Source organism: Bombina bombina, chromosome 7, assembly GCF_027579735.1.
Source record: "Bombina bombina isolate aBomBom1 chromosome 7, aBomBom1.pri, whole genome shotgun sequence".
Taxonomy (NCBI): domain Eukaryota; kingdom Metazoa; phylum Chordata; class Amphibia; order Anura; family Bombinatoridae; genus Bombina; species Bombina bombina.
Genome location: NC_069505.1, coordinates 9,334,015 through 9,352,050, shown reverse-complemented (window position 1 = coordinate 9,352,050; position 18,036 = coordinate 9,334,015). Strand labels below are relative to the sequence as shown.

General features: G+C 41.2%; 1 protein-coding gene across 1 annotated transcript in view; it reads right to left on the bottom strand.

Annotated features, from left to right (window-relative positions):
* LOC128635706 (atlastin-3) overlaps positions 1-18,036 on the bottom strand; it is a 248,373-nt gene that overhangs the window by 27,005 nt on the left and 203,332 nt on the right. The window lies entirely within an intron of this gene.

The window sequence follows — 18,036 nt, the reverse complement described above, 5'->3', positions numbered from 1 at the left end:
AATAGACTACTCCACTATATATCACACCACAAATCTAGGAAAGACCTAGGGAGAGATCCTACAATTTTTGAGGGACTATGCGTACTCCAAAGACCACCCAGACATCTTATTTCCATATTATATAAACTTGTAACCAATGACAAGGAAGCACCGCTTCCCTCTTACACATTAGCATGGAATAAAGAATTATCCCATGAACTAGATGCAGAGGCCTGGACTAAGGCCTTTGAGCGCACAAAACGATCATCAATCTCCGCTAACATACAAGAGACAAATTTTAAACTCCTGAGCCGCTGGTACCTTACACCAGCTAGGCTCCATAAAATCTTCCCCTCCTTAAGTAGCTCCTGCTGGAGGGGCTGTGGAGGCGAGGGATCCTTATCGCACATATGGTGGTCTTGTCCCAAGCTAGGAAACTACTGGGATACTATTTTTAACACTATTTCCAATAAGCTACACATTCACATACCAAACTCACCTGAAAGCATACTGTTTTGTTCTCTTCCCAAAATCAAGGAACCGGCCAAAATGGCCCTTCTGCTAATAATGATCACGGGGGCTAAGAAACTCATACCCAAAAGATGGAAATCTCAAATAACCCCCACAATAGATGAGTGGAATAGGGAGGTCTTGGAACTAATTTCTCTAGAAAGATACCACTTCCTCAAAATAAATAAACTCGATATACACGAGCTGATAATGGCAACATGGAAGGGTACTATTTAGATGGCGCCCCCCCAAGAACCTCTGCCGCTCCCTTTCCCCCTTATCTCCCCCTCTCCCCCCCTGGTTTTTTTTTTTTTTTTTTTTTTTTTTTCTTCTTTTTTCTTTTCTTTTTTCTCTCTCTCCCTCCCTTCCTTTCCTTCTTCTCTTCTCTATTTCTTCTCTTACTCTTATAGATCTCATTCATTGCACATATCACTTTAAGTACTTACCAACTGAGCATGATGCAATGGTAATGATGCAGGTCTCCCCATATGCACTATATACACCATAAATATAAAAGTGGAAGGTACTCCAGGTATGACGCTCTCTTTTCCCTTTATCTTCTTGTTTTGTATTTGAGGCCAAAAACTCTAAGACATTGGTACTGAACCATAAAAATAAAGAGATAGACTTCTTATTGTATAGTTAGGACCGTATCACATTGTTTAACTCTTGTATATACTGTAAAGCCTGTTGGGAATCTAGATCCTGTTTCGAATATTGTAAACCTGTAAAAACCACAATAAAGCTTCTTTGAAAACTTAAAAAAAAAACAAAAAAAAAAAAAAACGATTAAACATGCCAGCAAACGTTTTATATTACACTTTTATAAGAGTATGTATCTCTATTAATAAGCCTGATACCAGTCGCTATCACTGCATTTAAGGCTTTACTTACATTAATCCGGTATCAGCAGCATTTTCTAGCAAATTCCATCCCTAGAAAAATATTAACTGCACATACCTTATTGCAGGAAAACCTGCACGCCATTCCCTCTCTGAAGTTACCTCACTCCTCAGAATATGTGAGAACAGCAATGGATCTTAGTTACTTCTGCTAAGATTATAGAAATCACAGGCAGATTCTTCTTCTAATGCTGCCTGAGATGAAACAGTACACTCCGGTACCATTTCAAAAAAATAACAAACTTTTGATTGAAGTTAAAAAACTACACCACTCTCCTCTTACTACGTCCATCTTTGTTGAGAGTTGCAAGAGAATGACTGGATATGGCAGTGAGGGGAGGAGCTATATAGCAGCTCTGCTGTGGGTGATCCTCTTGCAACTTCCTGTTGGGAAGGAGAATATCCCACAAGTAATGGATGATCCGTGGACTGGATACACTTAACAAGAGAAATTATATTAATATAACTGAGATAAGGAGCAGTCTGCAGAGGCTTAGATACAAGGTAATCACAGAGGTAAAAATTATATTAATATAACTGAGATAAGGGGCAGTCTGCAGAGGCTTAGATACAGGGTAATCACAGAGGTAAAAAGTATATTAATATAACTGAGATAAGGGGCAGTCTGCAGAGGCTTAGATACAAGGTAATCACAGAGGTAAAAAGTATATTAATATAACAGTGTTGGTTATGCAAAATTGGGGAATGGGCAATAAAGGGATTATCTATCTTTTTAAACTATAGCAATTTTGGAATTGACTGTCCCTTTAAGTCTAAGAACTCAAAGTGCACATAGTAGACTTCACAAACAGTACAGATTGGTTCCATATAATAAGGAAAGTGGTAGCTGGAGTTTGGCTATTAAAAATCATTTGAAGGAAACAAGGTGTTAATGAATCAAGACATTTGCTCACCCAGTATGTTAGTTTATTGCAAAAGTGCAGAAAATAATGTTAAATCAAAATAATTACAAGGTCTTTACTGTCCCTTTAAGACCATTATTTGTATAGAACTCACACTATCCTCATGAAGCATTTTTTTCTGATCTGTTTACAGTTAAACCTTTAAATAATTGTAATAAATTGGGTATATTTATGGAAGATCATCGCTCAGCCCACTAAAACATAATTTATGTAAGAACTTACCTGATAAATTCATTTCTTTCATATTGGCAAGAGTCCATGAGCTAGTGACGTATGGGATATACAATCCTACCAGGAGGGGAAAAGTTTCCCAAACCTCAAAATACCTATAAATACACCCCTCACCACACCCACAATTCAGTTTAATGAATAGCCAAGTAGTGGGGTGATAAAGAAAGGAGTAAAAAAGCATCAACAAAGGAATTTGGAAATAATTGTGCTTTATACAAAAAAATCATAACCACCATAAAAAGGGTGGGCCTCATGGACTCTTGCCAATATGAAAAAAAATAATTTATCAGGTAAGATCTTCTTACATAAATTATGTTTTCTTTCACGTAATTGGCAAGAGTCCATGAGCTAGTGACGTATGGGATATACCCAAGATGTGGAACTCAACACAAGAGTAACTAAAGAGGGATAAAAATAATAACAGCCATTTCCCGCTGAAAAAATTAATCTACAACCCAAAATATAAATTTATTCTCATAAATGAAAAAACTTAAACATAAGCAGAGGAATCAAACTGAAACAGCTGCCTGAAAAACTTTTCTACCAAAAACTGCTTCCGAAGAAGCAAATACATCAAAACGGTAGAATTTAGTAAATGTATGCAAAGAAGACCAAGTTGCTGCTTTGCAAATCTGATCAACTGAAGCTTCATTCTAAAAAGCCCACAAAGTGGAGACTGATCTAGTAGAATGAGCTGTAATTCTCTGAGGCGGGGCCTGACCCAACTCCAAATAAGCCTGATGAATCAAAAGCTTTAACCAAGATGCCAAGGAAATGGCAGAAGCCTTCTGACCTTTCTTAGAACCAGAAAAGATAACAAATAGACTAGAAGTCTTCCTGAAATCTTTAATAGCTTCAACATAATATTTCAAAGCTCTTACAACATCCAAAGAATGTAAGGATCTCTCCAAAGAATTCTTAGGATTAGGACACAAAGAAGGAACAACAATTTCCCTATTAATGTTGTTAGAATTCAGAACCTTAGGTAGAAATTTAAATGAAGTCCGCAAATCTGCCTTATCCTGATGGAAAATCAGAAAAGGAGATTCACACGAAAGAGCAGATAATTCAGAAACTAGCAGAAGAGATGGCCAAAACGAACAACACTTTCCAAGAAAGTAGTTTAATGTCCAAAGAATGCATAGGCTCAAACGGAGGAGCCTGTAAAGCCTTCAAAACCAAATTAAGACTCCAAGGAGGAGAGATTGATTTAATGACAGGCTTGATATGGACCAAAGCCTGTACAAAACAGTGAATATCAGGAAGCTTAGCAATCTTTCTGTGAAATAAAACAGAAAGAGCAGAGATTTGACCCTTCAAGGAACTTGCAGACAAACCCTTATCCAAACCATCCTGAAGAAACTGTAAAATTCTAGGAATTCTAAAAGAATACCAGGAGAATTTATGAGAAGAACACCATGAAATATAAGTCTTCCAAACTCAATAATACATCTTCCTAGAAACAGATTTACGAGCCTGTAACATAGTATTAATCACTATATGTCTAAGTATTAGGCATTCAATTTCCATACCTTCAAATTTAATGATTTGAGATCCTGATGGAAAAACGGACCTTGAGACAGAAGGTCTGGTCTTAAAGGAAATGGCCAAGGTTGGCAACTGGACATCCGAACAAGATCCGCATACCAAAACCTGTGAGGCCATGCTGGAGCTACCAGCAACACAAACGATTGCTCCATGATGATCTTGGAGATCACTCTTGGAAGAAGAACTAGAGGTGGGAAAATATAAGCAGGTTGGTAACACCAAGGAACTGCTAAGGCATCCACCGCCTCCGCCTGAGGATCCCTGGACTTGGACAGGTACCTTGGAAGTTTCTTGTTTAGGTGGGAAGCCATCAGATCTATTTCTGGAAGACCCCACATCTGAACAATCTGAGAAAACTCATCTGGATGGAGTAACCACTCCCCCAGATGTAAAGTCTGACGGCTGAAAAAATCCGCTTCCCAATTGTCTACACCTGGGATATGACCCGCAGAAATTAGACAGGAGTTTGATTCTGCCCAAGCAAGTATCCGAGATACTTCTTTCATAGCTTGGGGACTGTGAGTTCCACCCTGATGATTGACATATGCCACAGTAGTGATATTGTCTGTCTGAAAACAAATGAACAGTTCTCTCTTCAACAGAGGCCAAACCTGAAGAGCCCTGAAAATAGTTCTAAAATATTGATTGGTAACCTCGCCTCTTGAGATTTCCAAACCCCTTTTGCTGTCAGAGATCCCCAGACAGCTCCCCAACCTGAAAGACTTGCATCTGTTGTGATCACAGTCCAGGTTGGACGAACAAAAGAGACCCCTTGAACTATACGATGGTGAACTAACCACCAAGTCAGAGAGAGTCGAACATTGGGATTTAAGGATATTAATTGTGATATCTTTGTATAATCGCTGCACCATTGATTCAGCATTCAAAGCTGGAGAGGTCTCATATGAAAACGAGCAAAGGGGATCGCGTCCGATGCTGCAGTCATGAGACCTAAAACTTTCATGCACATAGCTACTGAAGGGAATGATTGAGACTGAAGGTTCCGACAAGCTGAAACCAATTTTAATCGTCTCGTGTCTGTTAGAGAATCATGGACACTGAATCTATCTGGAAACCTAAAAAGGTGACCCTTGTCTGAGGAATCAAGGAACTTTTTGGTAAATTGATCCTCCAACCATGTCTTTGAAGAAACAACACTAGTTGATTCGTGTGAGATTTCGCAGGATGTAAAGACTGAGCTAGTACCAAGATATCGTCCAAATAAGGAAACACAGCAATACCCCGTTCTATGATTACAGAGAGTAGGGCACCGAGAACCTTTGAAAAGATTCTTGGAGCTGTCACTAGGCCAAATGGAAGAGCGACAAATGCTTGTCTAGAAAATAGAATCTCAGAAACTGTCATACTCTGCAAGGGAGCAGGTTCAGGAGGTGGGAGCTGTTGTGCAGAGGTGTCAGGTTCTGGGGTTAAAGTTGTGTTTTGTCTGCGTGTGTCTTTCCTTTTTGGCATAATTAAACAGGTACAAGGTTTTAGGAAATAAAGGTGATGGTTTTATTTATAGGATAATTAGCAACGCAGAGATATGCAATACGATAAGGCAATGTCTATAGGCTGTAGTATTAGGCAGGAATACAGATCTTTGTAATAACAGGCAGGATACTTGCATATGCTGTAGACTGGAACAGTGTAATAGCAGGCAGGAATGCAGGTCTTTGTATAACAGGCAGGATACTTGCATATGCTGTAGACTGGAACTGTGTAATAACAGGCAGGAATGCAGTGCTTTGTATAACAGGCAGGATACTTGCATATGCTGTAGACTGGAACTGTGTAATAACAGGCAGGAATGCAGTGCTTTGTATAACAGGCAGGATACTTGCATATGCTGTAGACTGGAACTGTGTAATAACAGGCAGGAATGCAGTGCTTTGTAATAACATACAGGATACTTGCATATGCTGTAGACTGGAACACTGTAGTAACAAACAGGAAACTTGCATAGACTGCAAACTGGAACTCTATAGTATCAGGTAAAAAGCAAGCAAAAGTACCTGAGACAGTCTTTAGGAAATAGAGAATTAGGCAAGATCAATTGCCAGGAAATCAGTCCAAAAATGAAACACAGTGCCAAGGGAATATCCAGAAGAGTAGTCAGGAAATGAAGCAGAAATCAGGAACCAGGAAATCCAACAAATCTGTATTTCACTCAGGAAACAGGACCAGAGGGTCTTTCAGAGTATAACACTCAATGTCAAGGCCCAGAACTGCCAGCAAATCTCCCAGATATAGCAGGCTGCTGATTAAATGATTTGTTTCAGCTGGTAAGCAGGTGGAGCCAGAGAGACAAAGTTGCAGCAAACAGAAAAACCCAATATTCTTAGCCTGTGAACAAGCCATCTGGTGGCAGAGAGGCAAGACAACAGGCTGGGAAAGAACAGCAGCAGAAATAGAAACGAGTCCAGGTTCAATTCCAGGCTGGGTCATGACAGTACCCCCTCCTCAAGGACGACCTCTGGGCGGACTTAGCATTCTCGTATAGCTCCAGATGTTTAATGCGTACTAGCGTGCCATCAGAGGCATAAGTACAATCAGGGGGTATTATCTTTTTTGAAGGGCTCTCCAGAAGAGTATTCTGCGGACTGGAATTAGTATAGAGGGCCCCAACAGGACTGATCTTTGGTTTTTGTGCAGTTCTAGGCTTGTAGGTTCTGAAGAGGTAGCTCTGAGGAAGAGGAGGTAAAGGACCTTTTGACCGAAAAGCAGTTTGAAGCACTGTCCCTTAAGTGTCAGAATCAGTATCATTTTCAATGGTTGAATAGTTAGACATTTCTTCTGAAATGCACAAAGATGAGCATGTAGCTGCATTTGGTAGGCAAATCTTTGGATTCGTAGTACTAGGATTCTGTGGATGACATGTTAGTACTTCACAGGGATCAGAGTCTTTGGAAGGTGCAGTCCTAGGCTGATCAAAGTGGGGATGTAAAATAGAACCTATGCAGAGATCATCGCCAGAGGAATCCGAAGTGGGATTAAAGTTTGACTTCCTCTCTGTAGCTTGTCCACTTGATGATTTAGGATTTAGAGGTGGAGACCCCGGAACAGACTTCTTAGGGGGTCTCACTGGACAAAAAGATATTACATGCCCAGTAGCTCCACAATAGAAACATAAGCCATTAGATCTCCTTCTGGCCATTTCATCAGTGGTAAGAGGGGTTGATATCCTCCTTTGGATTGATAAGGATACAGCCTTTGGGGAAGTGGACACAGGAGTAGGAGTGCCAAACCCAGAGTTTTTTTTATTGATAAAGTCTTTCAGGCTATCCTGTAAAGTCTGGAATCCTGCAGTGAAATCTTGGATAAGTGACTTCAATGCATCCGGAAGGGATTTTAGAATTTGGTTAAGTTGTAGTAGATGAGAGTCCACAGACAAAATTCTCTCTGACACTTCAGTCAAAGAGTGAATCACCTCTGCAAGCTCCTATGTAGGGCCTTGACATTCTGTCATACTCTGCAAGGGAGCAGGTTCAGGAGGTGGGAGCTGTTGTGCAGAGGTGTCAGGTTCTGGGGTTAAAGTTGTGTTTTGTCTGCATGCGTCTTTCCTTTTTGGCATAATTAAACAGGTACAAGGTTTTAGGAAATAAAGGTGATGGTTTTATTTATAGGATAATTAGCAATGCAGAGATATGCAATTAGATAAGGCAATGTCTATAGGCTGTAGTATTAGGCAGGAATACAGATCTTTGTAATAACAGGCAGGATACTTGCATATGCTGTAGACTGGAACTGTGTAATAACAGGCAGGAATGCAGTGCTTTGTAATAACATACAGGATACTTGCATATGCTGTAGACTGGAACTGTGGAATAACAGGCAGGAATGCAGTGCTTTGTAATAACATACAGGATACTTGCATATGCTGTAGACTGGAACACTGTAGTAACAAACAGGAAACTTGCATAGACTGCAAACTGGAACTCTATAGTATCAGGTAACAAGCAAGGCAATGTCTATAGGCTGTAGTATTAGGCAGGAATACAGATCTTTGTAATAACAGGCAGGATACTTGCATATGCTGTAGACTGGAACTGTGTAATAACAGGCAGGAATGCAGTGCTTTATATAACAGGCAGGATACTTGCATATGCTGTAGACTGGAACTGTGTAATAACAGGCAGGAATGCAGTGCTTTGTAATCACATACAGGATACTTGCATATGCTGTAGATTGGAACTGTGTAATAACAGGCTGGAATGCAGGGCTTTGTAATAACAGGCAGGATACTTGCATATGCTGTAGACTGGAACTGTGTAATAACAGGCAGGAATGCAGTTCTTTGTATAACAGGCAGGATACTTGCATATGCTGTAGACTGGAACTGTGTAATAACAGGCAGGAATGCAGTGCTTTGTATAACAGGCAGGATACTTGCATATGCTGTAGACTGGAACTGTGTAATAACAGGCAGGAATGCAGTGCTTTGTATAACAGGCAGGATACTTGCATATGCTGTAGACTGGAACACTGTAGTAACAAACAGGAAACTTGCATAGACTGCAAACTGGAACTCTATAGTATCAGGTAACAAGCAAGGCAATGTCTATGATCAATTGCTTGGAAATCAGTCCAAAAACAAAACACAGTGCCAAGGGAATATCCAGAAGAGTAGTCAGGAAATGAAGCAGAAATCAGGAACCAGGAAATTCTACAAATCTGTATTTCACTCAGGAAACAGGACCAGAGGGTCTTTCAGAGTATAACACTCAATGTCAAGGCCCAGAACTGCCAGCAAATCTCCCAGATATAGCAGGCTGCTGATTAAATGATTTGTTTCAGCTGGTAAGCAGGTGGAGCCAGAGAGACAAAGTTGCAGCAAACAGAAAAACCCATTATTCTTAGCCTGTCATCAAGCCATCTGGTGGCAGAGAGGCAAGACAACAGGCTGGGAAAGAACAGCAGCAGAAATAGAAACAGGTCCCAGGTTCAATTCCAGGCTGGGTCATGACAGAAACTGATAATGGTCTGGATGAATCGGAATATGAAGATATGCATCCTGTAAGTCTATTGTGGACATATAATGCCCGTGCTAAACAAAAGGCAGAATAGTCCTTATAGTCACCATTTTGAAAGTTGGCACTCTTACAAAACGATTAAAAATTTTCAGATCCAGAACTGGCCTGAATGAATTTTCTTTCTTTGGGACAATGAATAGATTTGAATAAAACCCCAGACCCTGTTCCTGAAACGGAACTGGTATAACAGCTTCAAGCACTCCTTAAAAACTCTACTATTCAGGGATGCATACAACCAACACTAACCTTTCCTAACGCCATTGCTTTCCCCTTGAACCCCTTAGATTGTAAGCCTATGGGCCCAGCTGTTTACAGATCGCTTCATAAGAGCCGACTACAACAGTGAAACTCTCGGCAGGGCCCTCTACCCACTTGACCCCTACAAAGCTATCCTGTACACCGACTATGTTTACAGCGCTGCGGAATCTGTTGGCGCTCTACAAATACCTGATAATAAATAAATAATTACCCCTGAAAGCTCCAGGTCTGAAACACACTTCAGAGCCTTTGCTGGATTTGCTGGGATGCGTGAGAAAAAAAATCTCACAGGAGGTCTTACTCTGAATCCTATTAGGTACCCTTGAGAGACAATACTCTGAATCCATTGATTTTGGACAGAATCTGCCCAAATGTTTTGGAAGGATCTTAATCTGCCCCTACCAGCTGAGCTGGAATAAGGGCCGCACATTCATGCAGACTTGGGGTCTGGCTTTGGTTTCTTAAACGGTTTGGATTTACTCCAACTTGAAGAAGGTTTCCAATTGGAACCAGATTCTTTGGGGGAAGGATTAGGTTTCTGTTCCTTACTTTGTCGAAAGGAATGAAAACGGTTAGAAGCTTTAGATTCACCCTTAGGTCTTTTCTCCTGAGGCAAAAAAACTCCCTCCCCCCAGTGACCATTGAAATAATCGAATCCAACTGAGAACCAAATAAATTATTACCTTGGAAAGAAAGAGATAGTAATCAAGACTTAGATAACATATCAGCATTCCAATATTTGAGACACAAAGCTCTTCTAGCTAAAATAGCTAAAGAAATAGATTTAACATCAATTTTGATGATATCAAAAATGGCATCACAGATAAAATGATTAGCATGTTGAAGCAAACGAACAATGCTAGACAAATCAGGATCCATTTCCTGTGGCGCTAAACTTTCCAACCAAAAAGTTGATGCAGCTGCAACAGCAGCCATAGAAATGGCAGGCCTGAGAAGATTGCCAGAATATAAATAATGTTTCCTTAGATATGATTCAAGTTTCCTATATAAAGGGTCCTTAAAGGAAGTACTATCTTCCTTAGGAATAGTAGTACGTTTGGCAAGAGTAGAAATAGTCCTATCAACTTTGGGGATCTTTTCCCAAAACTCCAATCTAACTGCTGGCAAAGGATACCATTTTTTAAACCTTGAAGAAGGGATAAAAGAAGTACCAGGCCTATTCCATTCTTTAGAAATCATATCAGAAACAGCATCAGGAACTGGAAAAACCTCTTGAGTACCACAGGAGGTTTATAAACAGAATTTAAACGTTTACTAGTTTTAGTATCAAGAGGACTAGTTTCCTCAATATCCAATGTAATCAACACCTCTTTTAACAAGGAACGAATATACTCTATTTTAAATAAATAAGTAGATTTGTCAGTGTCAATATCTTAGGAAGGATCTTCTGAATCAGATAGATCCTCATCAGAGGAGGATAATTCAGTATGTTGTCGGTCATTTGAAATTTCATCAACTTTATGAGAAGTTTTAAAAAGACCTTTTACGTTTATTAGAAGGTGGGATAGCAGACAAAGCCTTCTGAATCGCATCAGCAATAAAATCTTTTATATTCACAGGGATATTATGTACATTAGATGTTGAAGGAACAACAGGCATTGTACTATTACTGATGGATACATTCTCTGCATGTAAAAGTTTATCATGACAACTATTACATACCACAGCTGGAGATATAATCTCCACAAATTTACAACAGATGCACTTAGCTTTGGTAGAACTGTTATCATGCAGCAGGGTTCCAACAGTGGTTTCTGAGACAGGATCAGAATGAGACATCTTGCAAATGAAAGAGAAAAAACAACATATAAAGCAAAATTATCAATTTCCTTATATGGCAGTTTCAGGAATGGGAAAAAATGCAAACAGCATAGCCCTCTGACACAGAAAAAGGCAAGAGGCATATAAGAATGGGGTTTTTAAATAATGAAATTATTTGGCGCCAAATATGATGCACAACGCAAAAACATAATTTATGCTTACCTGATAAATTCCTTTCTTCTGTAGTGTGATCAGTCCACGGGTCATCATTACTTCTGGGATATTACTCCTCCCCAACAAGAAGTGCAAGAGGATTCACCCAGCAGAGCTGCATATAGCTCCTCCCCTCTACGTCACTCCCAGTCATTCGACCAAGGACCAACGAGAAAGGAAAAGCCAAGGGTGAAGTGGTGACTGGAGTATAAATTAAAAAATATTTACCTGCCTTAAAAACAGGGCGGGCCGTGGACTGATCACACTACAGAAGAAAGGAATTTATCAGGTAAGCATAAATTATGTTTTCTTCTGTTAAGTGTGATCAGTCCACGGGTCATCATTACTTCTGGGATACCAATACCAAAGCAAAAGTACACGGATGACGGGAGGGATAGGCAGGCTCTTTATACAGAAGGAACCACTGCCTGAAGAACCTTTCTCCCAAAAATAGCCTCCGATGAAGCAAAAGTGTCAAATTTGTAAAATTTGGAAAAAGTATGAAGCGAAGACCAAGTTGCAGCCTTGCAAATCTGCTCAACAGAGGCCTCATTCTTGAAGGCCCAAGTGGAAGCCACAGCTCTAGTAGAATGAGCTGTAATTCTTTCAGGAGGCTGCTGTCCAGCAGTCTCATAAGCTAAACGAATTATGCTACGAAGCCAAAAAGAAAGAGAGGTAGCAGAAGCTTTTTGACCTCTCTTCTGCCCAGAGTAAACGACAAACAGAGAAGACGTTTGTCGAAATTCCTTAGTTGCCTGTAAGTAAAATTTTAGAGCACGGACTACATCCAGGTTGTGCAGTAGACGTTCCTTCTTCGAAGAAGGATTTGGGCACAAAGAAGGAACAACAATCTCTTGATTGATATTCCTGTTAGTAACTACCTTAGGTAAGAACCCAGGTTTAGTACGCAGAACTACCTTATCCGAATGAAAAATCAAATAAGGAGAATCACAATGTAAAGCTGATAATTCAGAGACTCTTCGAGCCGAGGAAATAGCCATTAAAAATAGAACTTTCCAAGATAACAACTTTATATCAATGGAATGAAGGGGTTCAAACGGAACGCCCTGTAAAACATTAAGAACAAGGTTTAAACTCCATGGTGGAGCAACAGTTTTAAACACAGGCTTAATCCTGGCCAAAGCCTGACAAAAAGCCTGGACGTCAGGAACTTCTGACAGACGTTTGTGTAACAGAATGGACAGAGCTGAGATCTGTCCCTTTAATGAACTAGCAGATAAACCCTTTTCTAAACCTTCTTGTAGAAAAGACAATATCCTAGGAATCCTAACCTTACTCCAAGAGTAACCTTTGGATTCACACCAATATAGGTATTTACGCCATATCTTATGGTAAATCTTTCTGGTAACAGGTTTCCTAGCCTGTATTAAGGTATCAATAACTGACTCAGAAAACCCACGTCTTGATAAAATCAAGCGTTCAATTTCCAAGCAGTCAGCTTCAGAGAAGTTAGATTTTGATGTTTGAAGGGACCCTGTATCAGAAGGTCCTGTTTCAGAGGTAGAGACCAAGGTGGACAGGATGACATGTCCACCAGGTCTGCATACCAAGTCCTGCGTGGCCACGCAGGTGCTATTAGAATCACTGATGCTCTCTCTTGTTTGATTCTGGTAATCAATCGAGGAAGCATCGGGAAGGGTGGAAACACGTAAGCCATCCTGAAGTCCCAAGGTGCTGTCAGGGCATCTATCAGGACTGCTCCTGGATCCCTGGATCTGGACCCGTAACGAGGAAGCTTGGCGTTCTGTCGAGACGCCATGAGATCTATCTCTGGTTTGCCCCAACGTCGAAGTATTTGGGCAAAGACCTCCGGATGGAGTTCCCACTCCCCCGGATGAAAAGTCTGACGACTTAAGAAATCCGCCTCCCAGTTCTCCACTCCCGGGATGTGGATTGCTGACAGGTGGCAAGAGTGAGACTCTGCCCAGCGAATTATCTTTGATACTTCCATCATAGCTAGGGAGCTTCTTGTCCCTCCCTGATGGTTGATGTAAGCTACAGTCGTGATGTTGTCCGACTGAAACCTGATGAACCCCCGAGTTGTCAACTGGGGCCAAGCCAGGAGGGCATTGAGAACTGCTCTCAATTCCAGAATGTTTATTGGCAGGAGACTCTCCTCCTGACTCCATTGTCCCTGAGCCTTCAGAGAATTCCAGACGGCACCCCAACCTAGAAGGCTGGCGTCTGTTGTTACAATTGTCCAGTCTGGTCTGCTGAATGGCATCCCCCTGGACAGATGTGGCCGAGAAAGCCACCATAGAAGAGAATTTCTGGTCTCTTGATCCAGATTCAGAGAAGGGGATAAGTCTGAGTAATCCCCATTCCACTGACTTAGCATGCACAGTTGCAGTGGTCTGAGGTGTAAGCGTGCAAAGGGTACTATGTCCATTGCCGCTATCATTAAGCCGATTACCTCCATGCATTGAGCCACTGACGGGTGTTGAATGGAATGAAGGGTGCGGCAAGCACTTTGAAGTCTTGTTAGCCTGTCCTCTGTCAGGTAAATCTTCATTTCTACAGAATCTATAAGAGTCCCCAGGAAGGGAACTCTTGTGAGTGGAACGAGTGAACTTTTCTTTTCGTTCACCTTCCATCCATGTGACCTTAGAAATGCCAGTACTAACTCTGTATGAGACTTGGCAGTTTGAAAGCTTGAAGCTTGTATCAGAATGTCGTCTAGGTATGGAGCTACCGAGATTCCCCGCGGTCTTAGTACCGCCAGAAGAGCGCCCAGAACCTTTGTGAAGATTCTTGGAGCTGTAGCCAATCCGAATGGAAGAGCCACAAACTGGTAATGCCTGTCTAGGAAGGCAAACCTTAGGTACCGGTAATGATCTTTGTGAATCGGTATGTGAAGGTAAGCATCTTTTAAATCTACAGTGGTCATGTACTGACCCTCTTGGATCATAGGTAAAATTGTCCGAATAGTCTCCATCTTGAACGATGGAACTCTTAGGAATTTGTTTAGGATCTTTAAGTCCAGGATTGGTCTGAAAGTTCCCTCTTTTTTGGGAACCACAAACAGATTTGAGTAAAACCCCTGTCCCTGTTCCGATCGTGGAACTGGATGGATTACTCCCATTAACAAGAGCTCTTGTACGCAGCGTAGAAACGCCTCTTTCTTTGTCTGGATTGTTGACAACCTTGACAGATGAAATCTCTCTCTTGGAGGAGAGTATTTGAAGTCCAGAAGGTATCCCTGAGATATTATCTCTAGCGCCCAGGGATCCTGGACATCTCTTGCCCAAGCCTGGGCGAAGAGAGAAAGTCTGCCCCCCACTAGATCCGATCCCGGATCGGGGGCCCTCAATTCATGCTGTTTTAGGGGCAGCAGCAGGTTTCCTGGTCTGCTTGCCCTTGTTCCAGGACTGGTTAGGTTTCCAGCCTTGTCTGTAGCGAGCAACAGCTCCTTCCTGTTTTGGTGCAGAGGAAGTTGATGCTGCTCCTGCTTTGAAATTACGAAAGGAACGAAAATTAGACTGTCTAGCCTTAGCTTTGGCTTTGTCCTGAGGCAGGGCATGGCCTTTACCTCCTGTAATGTCAGCGATAATCTCTTTCAACCCGGGCCCGAATAAGGTCTGCCCTTTGAAAGGTATATTAAGCAATTTAGACTTAGAAGTAACATCAGCTGACCAGGATTTTAGCCACAGCGCCCTGCGTGCCTGAATGGCGAATCCTGAATTTTTCGCCGTAAGTTTAGTAAGATGTACTACGGCCTCCGAAATGAATGAATTAGCTAGTTTAAGGACTCTAAGCCTGTCCGTAATGTCGTCCAGAGTAGCTGAACTAATGTTCTCTTCCAGAGACTCAATCCAGAATGCCGCTGCAGCCGTGATCGGCGCAATGCATGCAAGGGGTTGCAATATAAAACCTTGTTGAACAAACATTTTCTTAAGGTAACCCTCTAATTTTTTATCCATTGGATCTGAAAAAGCACAGCTATCCTCCACCGGGATAGTGGTACGCTTAGCTAAAGTAGAAACTGCTCCCTCCACCTTAGGGACCGTTTGCCATAAGTCCCGTGTGGTGGCGTCTATTGGAAACATTTTTCTAAATATCGGAGGGGGTGAGAACGGCACACCGGGTCTATCCCACTCCTTAGTAACAATTTCAGTAAGTCTCTTAGGTATAGGAAAAACCTCAGTACTCGCCGGTACCGCAAAATATTTATCCAACCTACACATTTTCTCTGGTATTGAAACTGTGTTACAATCATTCAGAGCCGCTAACACCTCCCCTAGTAATACACGGAGGTTTTCCAGTTTAAATTTAAAATTTGAAATATCTGAATCCAGTCTGTTTGGATCAGAACCGTCACCCACAGAATGAAGTTCTCCGTCCTCATGTTCTGCCACCTGTGACGCAGTGTCTGACATGGCCCTAATATTATCAGCGCACTCTGTTCTCACCCCAGAGTGATAACGCTTACCTCTTAGTTCTGGTAATTTAGCCAAAACTTCAGTCATAACAGTAGCCATATCCTGTAATGTGATGTGTAATGGCCGCCCAGATGTACTCGGCGCTACAATATCACGCACCTCCCGAGCGGGAGATGCAGGTACTGACACGTGAGGCGAGTTAGTCGGCATAACTCTCCCCTCGTTGTTTGGTGAAATTTGTTCAATTTGTACAGATTGACTTTTATTTAAAGTAGCATCAATACAGTTAGTACATAAATTTCTATTGGGCTCCACTTTGGCATTGCAACAAATGACACAGGTATCTTCCTCTGAATCAGACATGTTTAACACACTAGCAAATAAACTTGCAACTTGGAATACAATTCAATTAGAATAATATTAAAAACGTACTGTGCCTTTAAGAAGCACAGAAGATCTATGACAGTTGAAAATTAATAAATTGAAACAGTTATAGCCTCAATCCTTATAAACAACACAACTTTAGCAAAGGTTTAATCCCATTAGCAAAGATAACAAATTCTGAAAGCAGGAAACAAATTACAGAATAAACGTTTTTTATCTCAGTCAACTATGATTCTCACAGCTCTGCTGAGAGAAATTACCTCCCTCAAAATAAGTTTTGAAGACCCCTGAGCTCTGTAGAGATGAACCGGATCATGCAGGAAATACAATGAGCTGCTGACTGAAATATCTGATGCGTAGCAAAAGCGCCAAAAAACGGCCCCTCCCCCTCACACACAGCAGTGAGAGAGAACAGAAACTGTCAGAAAAAAGATTAAGCAACTGCCAAGTGGAAAAATAGTGCCCAAACATTTATTCACTCAGTACCTCAGCAAATGAAAACGATTTTACATTCCAGCAAAAACGTTAAACATAATTTCTAGTTATTAAACAGCTTTATGTACTTCTTACAGTGTAATTCTAGTGAAGTACCATTCCCCAGAATACTGAATTGTAAAGTATACATACATGACATTATATCGGTATGGCAGGATTTTCTCATCAATTCCATTGTCAGAAAATAAAAGCTGCTACATACCTCTATGCAGATTCATCTGCCCGCTGTCCCCTGATCTGAAGTTTACCTCTCCTCAGATGGCCGAGAAACAGCAATATGATCTTAACTACTCCGGTTAAAATCATAGCAAAAACTCTGGTAGATTCTTCTTCAAACTCTGCCAGAGAGGTAATAACACACTCCGGTGCTATTTTAAAATAACAAACTTTTGATTGAAGATATAAAACTAAGTATAATCACCATAGTCCTCTCACACATCCTATCTAGTCGTTGGGTGCAAGAGAATGACTGGGAGTGACGTAGAGGGGAGGAGCTATATGCAGCTCTGCTGGGTGAATCCTCTTGCACTTCCTGTTGGGGAGGAGTAATATCCCAGAAGTAATGATGACCCGTGGACTGATCACACTTAACAGAAGAAATGATTTTTTTTGGCGCTAACAACATCATTGCAGACGCAACCTTGTGCAAGGAAACTCGGCGTCAACTAAGATGCCAGAAATGACGAATTTGCGTCACCGGACTTAACTTTGCGCCAAAAAAATTCTCGCGCCAAAAATGACACAATAAACATCAGTATTTTGTGACCTTGCGAGCCTAATTTTGAACTATATATTAATGCATAAAGTGCCAAACCATAACTGAGTGGGTCTTAAGTAATGAAAACCTACTTACCAAAGACACCCATCCACATATAGCAGATAGCCAAACCAGTACTGAAAGGGTTATCAGTAGAGGTAATGGAATATGAGAGTATATTGTCGATCTGAAAAAGGAAGGTAGGAGATGAATCTCTACGACCGATAACAGAGAACCTATGAAATAGATCCCCGTGAGGAAAACCATTGCATTCAATAGGTGATACTCCCTTCACATCCCTCTGACATTCACTGTACTCTGAGAGGAATCGGGCTTCAAAATGCTGAGAAGCACATATCAACGTAGAAATCTTAGCACAAACTTATGTCACCACCTCCATAAGAGGCAAAGTTTGTAAAACTGAATTGTGGGTATGGTGAGGGGTGTATTTAAAGGCATTTTGAGGTTTGGGAAACTTTGCCCCTCCTGGTAGGATTGTATATCCCATACGTCACTAGCTCATGGACTCTTGCTAATTACATGAAAGAAATCATTGTTTCTCGACCGCGGTCCTCACATTCCCCCAACAGGCCAGGTTTTCATTATAGCTGAACCAGTGCACAG